This window comes from Podarcis muralis, chromosome 15, assembly GCF_964188315.1.
Source record: "Podarcis muralis chromosome 15, rPodMur119.hap1.1, whole genome shotgun sequence".
In the NCBI taxonomy this organism is placed as follows: domain Eukaryota; kingdom Metazoa; phylum Chordata; class Lepidosauria; order Squamata; family Lacertidae; genus Podarcis; species Podarcis muralis.
In genome coordinates this window covers 13,756,016-13,769,767 of record NC_135669.1, presented here as the reverse complement: position 1 = coordinate 13,769,767, position 13,752 = coordinate 13,756,016, and the positions used below count along the sequence as shown (strand labels likewise).

At 42.5% G+C, this 13,752-nt stretch overlaps 1 long non-coding RNA gene across 3 annotated transcripts; it reads right to left on the bottom strand.

Annotated features, from left to right (window-relative positions):
• Positions 1–1,620: 1,620 nt before the first annotated feature.
• Positions 1,621–12,904, bottom strand: LOC144325679 (uncharacterized). Of its 3 annotated transcripts, none has more exons than XR_013390901.1 (6): positions 12,778–12,904; positions 12,256–12,370; positions 10,973–11,049; positions 4,649–4,808; positions 3,690–3,809; positions 1,621–2,192 (listed from the first exon to the last, which is right to left on the bottom strand). It is a non-coding gene; the product is annotated as an uncharacterized LOC144325679 (long non-coding RNA). The 3 variants fall into 3 exon arrangements; XR_013390900.1 differs by having other exon boundaries at positions 4,649–4,833; positions 12,256–12,374; positions 12,778–12,892; XR_013390899.1 differs by having other exon boundaries at positions 12,256–12,374; positions 12,778–12,892.
• Positions 12,905–13,752: the final 848 nt, after the last annotated feature.

Genomic DNA, 13,752 nt, shown 5'->3' with positions numbered 1-13,752 from the left:
GAAAGGGGGGGCTTTGCCCTACCTGATCTGAAATTATATTATGAGGCATCTTGCCTATGCTGGGTTAAAACTTGGATAAAATTGGAAGATAAGGAGGTACTGGATTTAGAGGGATTCAATACAAGATTTGGGTGGCACGCCTATCTATGGCATGGGAAGAGGAAAGCACATAGGGGTTTTGAAAACCACATTTTTAGAGGTGCACTGATTGAGGTGTGGGAGAGGAATAAAGATCTGTTAGAACCTAAAACACCCCATTGGCTATCGCCACTTGAAGTGATGAGCGTTAAAAAGATAAATATGGGAGATAACTGGCCTACATATGAACAACTGCTAACAAAAGAAGAAGGAAAGTGGAAATTAAAGACGTATGATCAGATTAAGGAGAAAGTACACAACTGGCTGCACTACTTTCAGTTAAATGGAATGTTTAGGAAAGATTTTACAGATAAAGGATATACTGATAAAGAATCCAGATTTCAGATTGAAATATTGAATAACAATCATAGAATTCTGTCTAAAATGTATAGCCAGCTGTTGGGCTGGAACTTAATAGATGAAGAGGTAAAGTCGGTTGCGACACATTGGGCGAGAGACATCGGTCATAACATATATGCCGAAGAATGGGAGAAGCTTTGGAAAACACATCTCAAGTTTACAGCATGTGTGTCACTAAAGGAGAATCTAATGAAAATGTTCTACCGTTGGTATCTAACTCCTGTAAAATTAGCCAAAATGTATGGGACCTGTAATAAATGTTGGAAGTGTAGAGAAAGGGAGGGGTCCCTTTTTCACATGTGGTGGGAGTGTCAAAAGGTTAAAGAATTCTGGGAGGGGGTGTATAATGAACTGAAAAAAATCTTAAGATATACTTTTGTTAAAAAACCGGAGGCGTTTCTGCTGGGATTGGTAGGGAGGGAGATAAAAAAGAAAGATCATAGGTTCTTCCAGTATGCAACATCGGCTGCAAGAATCTTAATAGCCCAAAATTGGAAATCTGAGAATTTGCCGACAATTGAAGAATGGAGAGCAAAACTGCTAGATTATGCGGAGATGGATAAGATGACAGGGAAAATTAGATACTCTAAAGATCAGAGGTTTATTGAGGAGTGGGAAAATTTTACGAACTATCTGGAAAATTTGAGTGAAGGACAAATAACATTAGTGGGTTTTAAAGGAGCTCTGTAAAAAGAAAAAAGGGTACTGTCAAAGAGAAAGAGAAGAACTAGGATGGTTAACGACATTACAAACTAAGAAATGCGAATACCTATAAGGATATTATGGATGATTTGTGGAAAGGTTGAAGGAAGTCGTATCAAACAATTTGTAATTATGAGACTGTAACTTTTATGTTTTAAATTTTTTAATATGCAAATCAATAAAAATTATTTAAAAAAAAATAAAATAAAATAAAATTCCCATCAACCCCAGCAAGCATGGCCAGTGGGCAGGGATGATGGGAGTTGTGATCTAGCAACCTTTGAAGGACAACCAACTAAAATCTTTCCTTAAAGTGCATGGAAATTGTCAGCTTTAAAAACAAACAAAAATGTACTGTGGTTTGGAATTGTTATGGTGTAGCATTTTTCATACCAGAAGTGGAAAACAAGCAGGGTGGGATATCTTTGACGTTTGCTGTTTATTTGATGCACTGGCAAACTTAAATTTTATATTCTCCATAAACTGCTTATAGGCTTCCTTTACAGTTGAGCAGTGAACAAATTCTGCTCAATAAATCAAATGATTGTGTATGTCAAAGTTTTTGGTAATGAGGCAGCTGAAGGTGGAGGCCAGATCTTGATTGTCCTTTGGAAAATAGAGTTCAGGGGAAGTGTTAAATCCCTTTGCCATTCCTTACAACAGACCTGAATCTCCATCTCCTCTTCTTCCTTGGTATAGCTACTATTTGCCAACATTTTTAAAAGATGAGACACCTTATCAGGGATAATGGCCTCTAGTTTGGTCTTGCGATTGGGAGGTATTCAAGGAAAAGAGGCCTGTAGAAGCTTCCAACCCTCGAACCTTCATTCAGAAAGCAGATGCTTTGGTGCTGCTCAACACCACTTAGAGATTGCAGAAACTTCTGTTAGAGCAGCATTTGAAAGTCTGGGTGATGGTATTCTCTGCTGGCTTTTCTTGAACATTAACACATTGGGTGCTGCAGCCCTTCTTGGAAAAGAGAAGAGTATTTCCTGTAGAAGAAGATTGATTAGTGGGACCACAACATCTATGGATAATAAGAAACCAAGCTAGTGCCTCTCTCATTTTTGTACCATTGTTTCAGGCTTGGAGAATTGGTAAGGTTGCCACCTTTATCAGCCTGTGCTCCTGAACAACATGGGATGCAAACATTAGCAGGTGACCATTCTCAACTTCTTGTGCAAGACAGAGTGGGTGATTAACCGACATGAATAGAGGAGGCTGCTATTTTTACTTCTGAGCAGACAGCGGCCCTGATTAGGAGAGAGGACATCCTGTCTTTAGAGGACTGCACCACATCACCCCTTAATCCCTGCATTTAAGTTACTGGACATGCTTGATGCATGCTACCTATAAATTGTAACTTCTTGGACTGAGAAGCCCAGTCCATTACGTCCTTGACTGCAACTGCCCATGATTGCAAGAGCGCACAGCAAATGCCCCAAAGCACACTTCCCCCACAAATTGTACACAAGGGAACCACTGTGACATGTCTGACCATTCAGTCAAAGCGACTCTGTTGACCTGGGGAAAGGCTGCAGCTCAGTGGTAGAGCTGCCTTGTTGCATGCATAAATCACATGTTCAATTCCTGGCATCTCTGAGTAGGATGGAATGAGACTTTTGGCTGAAAGGTTGGAAAGCTACTGCCAGTTAGTACAGGCAATAATAATAATAAAATTTTATTTATATCCCGCCCTCCCCAGCCGAAGCTGGGCTCAGAGTGGCTAACAACAGTAAAAATAACACAGTTTACATAAAATCATAATCAATTAATTGAAATGTATTCTAAAATCAATTCAGAGTCAAATTAATGGCAACCATTGGGCTAGAGTTCTATGAGGATTACAGAAGGAGGGGGTCAGAATGTGCCTTGGCCAAAGGCCTGGTGGAACAGCTCTGTCTTGCAGGCCCTGTGGAAAGATGTCAAGTCCCGCAGGGCCCTAGTCTCTCGTGACAGAGTGTTCCACCAGATCGGGGCCACGGCCAAAAAAGCCCTGGCTCTGGTTGAGGCCAGCCTAACCTCCCTGTGGCCTGGGACCTCCGAGATGTTTTTATTTGAAGACCGTAAGGTCCTCCGTGGGACATACCAGGAGACTGAGCCAGCTGGACCAATAGTTTGATTCAGTGTAAAGCAGTTTCCAATTTGGTAACTATTTGAAGATCTAAATGGCTGCTCCAGAGGGTAGGACCCAAACCAAATGGATTCAAATGTCAAGAAAGAAGGTTCTGACTTAACAATAGAAAGAACTTTCTGATGCTAAGGACTGTCTGACAGTGGAATGAACTCCCTTGGATGGTGGTGGACCCTCAATCACTGGAGGTTTTTAAACTGGCATTGGGGTGGCCATCTGGGATTCTTCAGCTGTGATGCCTGCATTGCAGGGGTTGGGCTAGATGTCTCTTGGGGTCCCACCTCTACAATGTGGGTCTATGATTCTGTGGTCTATGATTCAGAGTCTATGATTCTGTGGTCCTGTCATTACATACCAAAGTAGATGGTCTGTTTGTAGCAAGACTTCCCCACGTGCAATCTGCAAGGACGTTTCCGCTCAAGGCAGGTACCTTTCGGATGCTGAAAATAACAGTGAGCACATCTGATGCTGACAACTAGAGAAAAGCAAAGACGATGAGATCAACAGGTGAAAGGTGCAAAAATCACCCTGCCTGTTAACAATCCATCAGAGCCAATTCACTCCTTGCTTTTCAAAATGTTTGCTTGCAATGTCAGCCCATTCTTGGTAAGCCACAAAGAAAGAAAGATGGAAGAGTTAATGTGCAAAGGGAACTCACTAACCTCCAAACGCATATCAAAGTGCCTTGGGGAGAGAACTGGCAGAGGAGCGCAGAATCTCTGTCCAGGACACCTTTCCTCCTTTCTCTGCAGCTGTGTTCTCTACCTCCTCCTGCTCTATATGGGGGGAATTGACTACACTCCCTATAGACACAGGGTGCAGGAGAGGGGAAACTTCCTGTCTTGATGCTAAACCTGCAGGGCCCTTTGATAATTTTCTCCAGATCATAGAAGCATAAAAGGTGGTCCTGAGTGGGTGGCTGTTTAAGCAGCTTACTTCATTATTTCATTCTCCTCTACAGGACAGTTGTACATTTAGCAGGTGAACACACAACAGCCTTGCTGGTTAAAAGGAGACTGACTACCTACCTACCTACCTACTTAACCAGTCAGCTATATTGATCTGCGCACACATACTCAGATTCAATTGGCCCTAGACTTTGGGGGATGTATGTACATTAGCGACAATATCATGCAAAAGTTTGTATGCGTACATTGAGATGCATGCAGGCTAACATTCAGTAAACTTTCACAAGGGCGTTTTGACAACAGCAGCAGCAGCAGCAGCAACCATCACAGACTGATGCAGAAATATAGAGAACTGAATTTAAGACTCTAAAAAAATAAATAAGAAACTTACCCACCAGAGACTTACCTATCTCAACAGACAGCAGCAGCCAGAACCCGAGATACAGAAGGCTATTCATGTTCTGTTTTCTACCTTCGTCAACACTATGTGCAAGGAGGGTGCAGCTGGAATCTGAATTTATCTCCACCTCTGACGATCAGATGTGAGGTGAGCCTGTGATTCGTTTCTGGAGGACACACCTTTTAGTTTTGCTTGAATGAAAAACCCCAGACGCATCCTTGTGATCAGAACGTTTTAGCCTTTTGAGTCATTAGGTGCATGCATGAAGGGGGAAGGGGTTGGAGTTGCTCTGCCCAGTCCCAGCCCCTGCATATTCGACTGACTGCCTGTCAAGCAAGTCAAGTTTTATTGCGGCAAAAGCCAGTGACACTAAACACCACAAGATCAAACAAGAAGAAATCAACAACAACATCAGAAAAAAAAAGATTATACAAGGGAGCTTCGCAGTGTGCCATTCAACAGAGGAGATTTGCGCTTCCTGATTACTAAAGTGCAAAATTTGGCCACCTCATATGATATTGAGCTTGAGGAATCTTCCAGGAGGTATTGTCGTAGAATTTCGGGGGAGGATTCCAAATAATGTTGTAGAGGTATAAATTTTGATAAAAGTGGCAAAATAAGTTGGACTCGTTCTTCACTATAAAATTCGCAGAATAGAAGGATGTGTGTGACAGATTCTACCTTATTAGACATACAGGGGCAGAGACGCGCATGCATTGGTACCCGCGTGAATTTGCCGTACAGCACTGCTAAGGGCATTGTCTCAAAGCGGGCTCTAGAGAAAGCCCATCTATAAGCTTCATTAGTGATGTTAGTTAAGTAAGGGGCAGCTGCAAAATTAGGCCAAGCTTTTAAACATCTATACGTCTCCGGGAGTAGGGCGTCTTCTTGTTGTAATTCGACATCGTAAAGTCCCTGAGTGATAATTGCTTTTGCCTTGTTCAGAGTTCCAGTAAAAAGATTTTCAGGATTTAGGCCAATTTGTTTGATCTTGTTAGTTATTTTTTTTTTCTTGACAGATGATCTTGTTAGTTATTTGCATAAACCAAGGAGGATAGGGAACTGAGGCCAGGAAGCAAGGTAACAGTCCCTTAGGATTGTAATGGATTTTCAGCCAGAGGGATATTGCTTGCTCCCAGACTTTTAATTCCACTCTGGGCAGTCCTGCCTCTTGCCTTAAGACTGCATTAGGTGTACACTTTGGGGTAGCAAATAATGATCTTAAGAATTTTGATTGTACTGTTTCAAGGGTCTTAAGGTTGGCAGAAGGGCTAATTTGAGAGCCATACAGGAGTTGGGCTAAAGATTTTGCCTGAAAAACTTTTAGGGCCATCGGGAGGAAGCCAGCTCCTTTCCTTCTGAATAATCTAAGGATGGCATTTGCACTTCTTCCTGCTGATATAGCTGATGTGGTCAGGTGTGTTGACAATTTGGCATTATAAGAGAAAGTAATGCCTAAGTATTGGAAGGTCTTAGTCTGTTCAATGGCGTTTCCCTTTACGCTCCAGTTCTCTTTCCTGAAGGAGCGGTTAAAATGTACAATTTTGGTTTTAGCAAAGTTAATTGTTAACAGTTCAGTGTTACATTGGTCACTAAACTTTCCTAAGGCACGTTTCAGACCCACTTTGGTTTGAGAGAGAAGAACAGCGTCATCCGCATACTTTAAAACTGGTACTTTTCTGCCGTTAGAGAACACGGGGGGGGGGGGGTTCGATTTCATGGCAGCATGTGACCAGGGAGTTAACATAGATGTTAAATAAAAATGGGGCTAATAGGCATCCTTGTCTAACTCCTCTTTGGGCTGGGATTTCTCTAGAGAGTCTGCCGTCCTGTGCGAGTCTTATCTGGAGGGTATTGTTCTCATGAAGCTTAATCATCAGAAGTAATAACCTTCTGTTAATACCCATATTGGCCAATTTGGCCCAGAGCCTACCCCTGGATACAGAATCAAATGCTGCCTTTAGGTCCACAAAGGCCGCATACAATGACTTTTTCCAATGTTTCACATACTTATAGACAAAATAATCTAACACTAAGCAGTGATCGATGGTGGAACGTCCAGATGTAAACCCTGCTTGTTCGATTTCTAGCAAGTCATTATGATCTAACCATTCACATAATTTTAGGCATAGATGTTTTGTATAAAGTTTGCAGATCACATTCAGAAGACTAATTGGTCTATAATTAGATGGGTCAGAGGGGTTGCCCTTTTTAAATATAGGAACAATTATAGCCAGTCCCCAATCTTTAGGGATTTCAGTTGTCTTATCTATATATGAAAATAGATTTGCAAGAACCGGGGCCCACCAGTTTATTTGCGCTTTCAGAAGTTCAGCAACAATGAAATCACTTCCTGGGGCTTTGCCAGATTTCATTTGTAGAATTAACAAAGTGATTTCAGTTTCAGATGTTGGGGGCCATGGTGTATCATTATCTAAGGGGATGTTAAGCAGCGCAGAAGGACGATGTTCCCTAAACAGCACTTTATAGTGCTCTTCCCATAAGTTTGCAGGGATTATTGTGCCCTCGTTAGGAGCTTTGGTTTGACTGGAGATAATTTTCCAGAAGTTGGTATTGTCTTTTTCTATTGACGCTTTTATGAGGGCCTGCCAGATGAGAGAGTCTGCAGTTCTTTTTTTGGTTTTTAGTAACTCTTTGTAGTTCTTTTTTTTTAGTTGTAACTCTAATTTGGTGATAGGGTTAGGATTTTGCTGGAAGACCTTAAAGCATTCCCTGAGTATAAGTTTTGCCTGGATGCATTCGCAGTCAAACCATTTTTTGTTGGTAGGGGACTCATTGTGGTTAGATCTCCTGAGTCTTGACAATAACGGTTGGAGTTTTCGGATTAATGTGTTATAATGGTCAATTGGGGAGGTCTCTTCAGTATCGTTGGAGGTCAGATCAGCCCAGAGGAGTTGACCTTCCATTGATTGTGTCCAAATGCTAAAATTGTTATTAACATAGGGGGACCATTTAATTCTGGATCTGCCTATTTGTTGTAGAACATTAGGATCAGGTGTCTGTGGGGCGAGCCCACATCTAGAGGGTTCCCAAAATTCAGTCCTTTTAAGATTTAGGAGTAGATGGTCACTTTCGGTTCTTATATCTACAGTAAATTCAATATATTCATCAAAGAGTTCTTGGGAGACAAGGATATAGGCTGACTGCCTGTACAGTGGTACCTCGGGTTACATACACTTCAGGTTACATACGCTTCAGGTTACAAACTCCGCTAACCCAGAAATAGTGTCTCAGGTTGAGAACTTTGCTTCAGGAGGAGAACAGAAATCGTGCTCTGGTGGTGCGGCGGCAGCAGGAGGCCCCATTAGCTAAAGTGGTGCTTCAGGTTAAGAACAGTTTCAGGTTAAGAAAGGACCTCCAGAACGAATTAAGTACTTAACCTGAGGTACCACTGTACAGAGATTATGTGGCACCTACAAGTGGTATTACACGTGATCTTAGATAAAACACCAAGAAGCAATACAAGAGTGTAGGATCCCTAGAAGTCTTTGTATGATGTATGAGTCATGGTGCCCATACAATTTATACTGAGCACAGACCATCAGATGGATAGGTGAGCAACAGGAGAAGGGACATGGATTGTGATTTTCATTCTATCCTATCTAGGCTTAGGGGAGGATTTTGGAGCAAACCTTTCTTGTCCATATCCTGGATTTAAAAAAAATGTTTCATCAATTCATTGCTCCCCCCATTTTTTTTTACTGCTTCCATCCACCACCCAGATTTTGATTGTGCAGAGAACTCATGTGTATGTTGTGATATCACAATGCTGAACCCATCTGGATGTGTTTTTTATTGTGCTTTAATGATGGTATCAGGTTGGTTATACATCTCACTTTCAATAATCTTTGTGGCTGTAGTTTTGGGGTGGCCCCACTGTTTCATTTCCAATCAGTTCCTATCTTATAAGCTTGTGCTGAAATTCCATAACTTTTTATACCACAAAAGTTCTGGTTTATTTCCCCCACACAGAACCACACACTTTTATTGTACTATAACCCCAGCAGCAATGTGGCAATATCAGGGAAGCATCACAGGACAAAGCAGAATAAATCTACCACTGCTGTACTATTATCATGTCAATAACACGTTGCAGAATACATCCTCAATAAAACGCCTGCCTGGAGGGGCCCCATGTCTGTCTGGAAAAACTGGACCTGTAGAAATTCACAACTTAATGAACATTAAATATCCTAACACCTTATTTTTTTATTGCATTTGATGGCCACCAGGACCACAAATGTTTCATTCTTTCTCTCATTTGTTGGTTGCCCCTGGAAACCCTCAAGGACTGATAACTCGCCAGTTTACATGACTTTGATTGGAAACTAGACAAATTCATGGTGCTTAGATTCATCATTTGCTATTAATGGTTTGTTGTTGTTGTTTAGTAATTTAGTCATGTCTGACTCTTCATGACCCCATGGACCAGAGCACGCCAGGCACTCCTGTCTTCCACCTCCTCCCACAGTTTAGTCAAACTCATGATGGTAGCTTTGAGAACACTGTCCAACCATCTCATCCTCTGTCGTCCCCTTCTCCTTGTGCCCTCAATCTTTCCCAACATCAGGGTCTTTTCCAGGGAGTCTTCTCTTCTCATGAGGTGGCCAAAGTACTGGAGTCTCAGCTTCAGGATCTGTCCTTCCAGTGAGCACTCAGGGCTGATTTCCTTCAGAATGGATAGGTTTGATCTTCTTGCAGTCCATGGGACTCTCAAGGGTCTCCTCCAGCACCATTAATTAATGGTTTTGGGATTATCAATGGCTTTAATCTATTCACATTGAAATGGATCAAGTTCTGGAGCTTCTCTCATAGACTATAGGAGTGTAAAAGGCAACCCATATCTATTGCAAGTCCCTTGGTTTATTAACCAACTTGGACAGAGTAGGCGGATTGAGGTGGATTTGTTCCAAGCATTGATGTTCTTTTTTGATGTACCATCTGTTGGTACAGCTGGAAACTCAGAATGGTTTTTTTCACCCTGAGATGATCTAACAGGTATCCCTACATTCCTTTCTGCTGCAGTATGAAGATGTGCTTCTTGCTGGGTGGGAGAATCAATGGGGGAAGTGTGATGCAGTGCCTACCCAATGCTCACTCATAAGTATCAAACCACCTTAGCTGTAGGCATTCATTAAAATGTCAGATTGACATCTCTCAGGGTTGAATGATAACTCAGTAACTCATTAACTTAGATGGCTTTATACAGCTTCAAAGGGGGATCAGAGAAATTTATGGAGGAGTAGCCTACCCATGGTTGTTAGTCGTGGCAGCTAAAGAAGACCTCCAGGTTCAGAGACAGTATGGAGCCCAGAGATGACCCAACACATTTTGCTACCTGAGGAAAAGAACTAGGTGATACCCCATTCCAGGGATGGGGAACCCTTGTCAACCCAGAGGCCACATTCCCTTCTTCCAAACACTGAAAATTCACCAGCATTTTAGTTTGGATTTATTCTGCCCCCTCAGTATCTGCCAGCTAAGGCAGCCTCCTCAGAGTGCCCAATGGTAGGGTCAGTCTTGATGGTGACCATGGAAAGTTATTGCCAGTCAATGTATGCAATACAAAGCTAGATGCAGGGATGAGTAATCAGACTGTTTCTGGTCTGTGCTACTTATAAACCATTTCAGCACCATTTCCACATTAATCTGCAATTGAAATAAACTGACGAAAATTTGCTTTGGAAGCTAGACATAGGAGAGAATCATCATCTGAGGCCCTTTCTCATGTGCCTCCTCCATGAGAGCTCCAGAAGGTAGCAACATGAGAGAAGGCCTTTTCTGCAGCTGCTTCCTGTTTGTGGCCATCTAAGCTGGTGGCCGCTTTTGCATTATGCGAGAGAGACTTTCATACATTGAACTATGCACTATGTGAAGAAGGACCTTTTCCCTGCCCCAAATCTTCCAAAATTCAGCATCATTGGATTGCCCCAGTTTTAGAATTATGAGATAGGGAAAAATTGTTTCCCCAGCATCATGTAATTTAAATATTTCCTTAAAGTGGGTGGAAATAGGCACTTTTGATAGCCTGAGCATTTATTTTTAAAGCATGTACTGTGGCTGGAAATAGTTACAATTTTGTATTTTTGGATACTGAGGGCATGAAGAAAACAAATATTTGATCTCATCTAGCCTGGCCTTAAGAGGAAGAGGTATCTGTAGAAAGGAGACCTGCAGTAGCTTCCAGCCCTTGAAATTTCACCCAGAAAGCAGAATCTATGGTGCTCTCCACTGACACTGAAACACCACTTCTGTGCCTTAATGGTTGCAGAAATTTCGATCAGAGCAGCAAGTATAGACTTCACTCACTGTCTTAGGCTTCTTTGGTGTCAATACATTTATGCAAGCTGAAGAACAGCCCTTGATGGTATGGAGAGGAGTCCGTCCTGTAAAGGAAGAAATATAAGGGTGTATCCAGGTACTGGCAAACTCCTTCCCCTTCCTTCTGATCAAATGCTTTGATGTCAATCACACATCTACAAGTGAATTCTTCCAGATAACATAGGATCATACCATAGATATTGCCATCATTGTACCATTGCTTCAGAGACAAAAACCTGGTAGTAGGGTTGCCAACTTTGAGTATCCTCTGCTTCTCTGCCTTTAAGAATCTCATGGTCTGCAGCCATTCAGCTGATTATATACCTGTTTTATTTAATTTTATATATCACCTTGAGATATGTGTGGAAAGTGATTGGTTAATTAATTAACTAATCATCATTCTCATATCTGTGCAGTGAAACATTTCGTCTATAAATTTCTGCAGAGCGGAGTGCTGCTAAGACAACATGAGCAGATAAGACTGGTTGCTTTTTTAATGAGTGGTTGGCAACCCTGATTGGTAGGATTGGCCTACTGTTCTCAGGAACTGCATCACACCAGCTCACCTTGTTACCACTCTTATTTGCCCTATAAACTCCCCACCCTCTAGTCACTTGTCTTGGAAAACATGGACAACAGGTTGCATTTAATGAGAGAGTGAACAAGAACAGTGTCCACAGAGGTCCTGCTTGCTCCATCTGGATGGCTCCTTTCTCTCCACATTGACACCAGTGGGGATTTCCTCCTGATACATATGGTAGCTTCAGAGGAAGGATTGCACATGGAAAGAAAGAGTTAAATTCCACCTCTGTTCTGGCTGTGAAGCTGATCATTTTCACCACTCCCTAAGGTCCCACTCCTTTACTTATTGCTCCACCCAGCAGTCTAGGCGCCACCCCTAGGTGCTTGGCTCTGCCCCTGCGAGTGCATGGATTCTTGAATATGGATTTCTATTGCAGGCTGGAGTTCCAAGAGAATCTCAGCTCTGACTCTCCCTCATTCCCCCAACATGCCCCAGAACAGAGCCGGAAACTTTGCCAGCCTGAGAGCTTGAGTTAATTCACTCCTATTAGAAGTCATGGAAGAGAACCAAAGATAAAAATGAAAAACAATCACCCCCCCCCATCCCAACACACATTTCTTCTCCCCTGGCTTAAGAAATGGTGATGGCTCCACCATGACTCTCCACCTCCCTCCCACACCCTGTAGGATTGCTTTGTAGAATGTACTGGATTACTTAATAGCACTCCATAAAATCCATTTCCACCTACCTGTGTCCAAAAGTGATAATTCTGGGAGCTCTGTCCATTAATAGCTGTAGAAGTTGGCTGTGGTTGCCTTGTGATGATGTGGAGAAAACCCATTTATATGCTCCGAGAAAGGCTTCTTTCTTGGTTATTTATTTACAATAGCATTAGGTATACCACCAATTAATGCAATAGGGTGTGGTGGCGTACATGCAATAAAATAAAACACCATAAAAACCATAGAAAATTATTGTTAAAAAGACAGGTTGAAAAAGAAATAAGTTAAACAGTCGCATTGGCCTGTCTGCATAAAAAGGTCTTCAAGAGACACTGGAAAATCAAGAGCGAGGGCGCCTGCCACATCTGTGTTAGAAGAGCAAGGGACCAGTGACACTAAATGCCTGGCTTCTAGTGGAGGCCAGCTGGGCCTCTGTAACATGGGGCCAACTAGCAGTGCTCCTTCCAATGATCTGAGTAATCAAGCTGCAAGGGCTTACGTGGTCCTGGGATACAGGATCTGAGTCGTGAGTAACCATAATCACTTACCAAAATAAACCATCTGCTTGTAGCATGACTCCCCTGAGTGCAGTCTGCACGGACGTCTCCATTTCTCGCACCCTTTACCTGGGAGCTGATATGCACACTGGGAGCACTTGATGCCAGCAACTAGGGGAAGAGGAACCAGGAAGTGAACTATGAACTTTGAAAGAGAATCAGCTGCTAAACTGATCTCATCCCAGAGGACAAGAGGGCACTGTTCTTTTTCTACCTGCTTGCCTGTGGTGGGTGTTACTCTGTTACGTGTGGGTTGTAAAACAGGCTTAACATACGAAAAGAACCCGCTTGAAGGGATGGGGTAGAGATGCAGTTCAGTTTGCATTTAAAGGCCCAAAAATGGCAGTGGTGTGAGGCAGGCAGCATGAGCAGGGGTTGGGGAGAGGTCTAGGGGGGAGGGATACAGTTTGGCCAAGACGTAAGGGGAGTTTGGCAAGGATCATGGGAAGGGTTAGGGGTTGGTGAGTGGTGAGGTTGCAGAAGTGGGAGTGGGAAGAGGGGTGGCCAAGGCAGGAGGTTGGGTGAGATGCAAAGGGCAGGGGGTTGACAAGGGGGTATGGCAGAGTGTGGAGTTAAGCAGGGTCAGTGAATGAAGCAAAGAAGGTGCAGAGCCCCTAATATACCTGAAATTTCACTTTTCATTGGTGAAAATCCAGCCCGCACCTCTCCCTATTCACTTCCAAATTTGCATCCAATAAAATCAACTGGTTTTGCCTCTATTTTTGCCTCCATGAAAAAGTCAAATTAAATAATTAAAATTAAATAATTTACTATACGAGGCCTTGGAACCAGAAACGAACCCCCTCCTCACTTGATCACACATCCACAAGAGAAGCTTCACAGTTGTGGCATGGAAATTTAATATACATTAGTCATCTTTAATGCTATAACCATTTGAAGGTAATTCAGCAGCAACCCAGAACTATGTAGGGCTCTGGTAGCAACAAAATGATTATATGAGCAGAA